This window comes from Adiantum capillus-veneris, chromosome 5 (assembly GCF_014529385.1).
Source record: "Adiantum capillus-veneris isolate H3 chromosome 5, ASM1452938v2, whole genome shotgun sequence".
Lineage (NCBI taxonomy): Eukaryota > Viridiplantae > Streptophyta > Polypodiopsida > Polypodiales > Pteridaceae > Adiantum > Adiantum capillus-veneris.
The window spans coordinates 127,289,801-127,292,276 of record NC_140935.1 but is presented as its reverse complement, the minus strand read 5'-3'; the positions used below and the strand labels follow the sequence as shown (position 1 = coordinate 127,292,276).

The 2,476-nt window shown below is 41.0% G+C and overlaps 1 pseudogene; it reads right to left on the bottom strand.

Annotated features, from left to right (window-relative positions):
• Window positions 1-951: 951 nt before the first annotated feature.
• LOC147458082 (uncharacterized) lies at window positions 952-2,004 on the bottom strand (annotated as a pseudogene).
• Between the last annotated feature and the right edge of the window lie 472 nt (window positions 2,005-2,476).

The following is a 2,476-nucleotide window of genomic DNA, read 5'->3' as shown; positions in this document are numbered from 1 at the left end:
AAAACAAGAGCAAGGGGCACCTCTATAGCTATGTCTCCCAAGAGCGTTGAAGACACAAGATCAACACCACAAACAGTATCAAAATAACCACAACTCAAAGACAAGTGATCTCTTGGGAATTTAGCAGCACACACCCACCCAAAAGACCACCATGAAAATTAGGAAGCACTTACCCTGGCATGGATTTACAGCACACGCCGACCAATGCACTTGATAGAAAGATATTTCACCTTCACCAAATAACTCTTCAAAAACACAATTTTGAAGCGTACACACATCTCCAAACAAGAGAGCTTCCACAATCTACCATACACCAAATTGCCTGCAAGCTGCCATATTCTATGAGCTGTGGGAAATAGACTATATCTCCCAAACCACAACTCCAAAAGGGATGATTTCAAGCCTCAAAAATTCTCTGCATTTCCTACAACAAAATCTCTGAAGACCACAAATTTCAATTCTATGTACCTCTATGTGCAAAATTGGCGTGAACAGCAAGCTGTCATTGCCCCCGACTACGCATAGGAAGTCTATCGAGGGCAAAAAACTGCATCCAAAAGCATCAAGAAGCCACCACGACCCAAAACCTGCAGAATTCTGATATTTGACTGAAATGTTTTTAAGTTTGTACATGAGTATAATTTATATACAAGTCTCCCTTCAAAAAACCCACTCACAGGCACTTACAGTAGCCTGACAATTGTCACTAGACTAGCGACTTGCAGTGCATGTACATGTGCTTACTAAAGCAAGCTAAAAACCTCACAAAAATAAATACCACACACACTTTTGACATCGGGCATCATGTCCGTATGTACAAATTTACAAAATATGGGATTCTCAAAATGCGTGCAACATAGTTTGCCAAACCCTCAGTCTGCTAGAGCATTCATGCTCAGTAGTAGACTATGCAAAATATTATGTACAAAGATACAATCATGTACAATGGAATCAGCACCATATACCCTTACCACGATCAAATGGAAAATTATTACCCCTTGCATCCATCGTGCACACATAATGGCATCCTTCAAAGTCACAATGACAATCATCAATCACTAGCGGGCTCCAACCATCAACGTACATGTCATACAAATCAAAATACCATGGATTAGCATTCTCACCATCATGAGATGTATTACTCACATCAAGACAAGACAAAACATCCACTGTATCCATGTCATCATGGCTGTCCCAACTTTCTAAGATACAATCCTCTTCAAAATCCACACGTGCATGTGAGGTTTTCATAAGCTTCTTCACCCTTGACAATGCATGGCACACACTAACTTGCATCTTCTCATCCATCTCAACTTGTGGTCCATTCAAGCCCCAATCAAGACTACCATCACAATCCACATCGCTCAAACCATCCTCTTGCTCACAATGAAAATCATAACTAGCAGGCAACTCAGTGTCACCAATAGAATCATCAACGTCACAAACGTTAATCTCAGTATCCCAAATGGGTCCACATACCCACAAGTCATCAGGATACCATGTCAACTCATAAGATGGAGGAGCAAAAACATCACCCATGATTCAACATGCGTGTCATTTGTATCACAAGTAACAACATCCATAGGCACATAATGCAAACACATAGAGCTAGATAAGGCCTTAATTTTATGAGCATCCATACATGGAACTAAGTCAGCCATATCATTGCCCTCTTTGTCATACATGCACTCCAAGGTCTTTCCTTATATTTCTTGCACATAACTTCTCATCAATATCTACATTATCAAGAGAGAGGACCTCATCTTCTACATCTGACTCAACCTCATCATCATTGCTACAACCATCATTAGTGACAGAGGAGCTCTTGTGTGAAATGCATGAAGAAGTACACGACTGATTGACACTTTCAAACCATCGTTCTTGCTTCAAGAAATCAACAATGCTTCTCACATCCAACAAGTCTGTGCAAGAAACCTCAATGCCAAGACATCTTGGAAGAGTACCAATAAACAAGAACCTCTCTCTTGTTGCATCCAAAACCATATCCTCAAGAACCTCTAACTCTTGCTTGAGAGAGCAAAACCTCATGTAACGCATGTCCAAGTCTTCTATTTGCTTAGCTTCAACTGTCTCATCGCATCATTCATCCTAATCAATGCATCACTAAGCTTAACGATGGCTGCACTTTTATGTATGAACCATCCAAATTGAAGTTAACTCAAGCCAACAATCCAATCAAACTTGTAAACTGAAGGTCACTTGAAGCAACTCCTCGGTGGCGGGCACCGAAACACTGTTGGGAAAACAAGAGCAAGGGGCACCTCTATAGCTATGTCTCCCAAGAGCGTTGAAGACACAAGATCAGCTCCACAAACAGTATCAAAAGAACCTCAACAAAACCACAACTCAAAGACAAGTGATCTCTTGGGAATTTACCAGCATACGCCCACCCAAAAGACCACCATGAAAATTAGGAAGCACTTACCCTGGCATGGATTTACAGCATACGTCGACC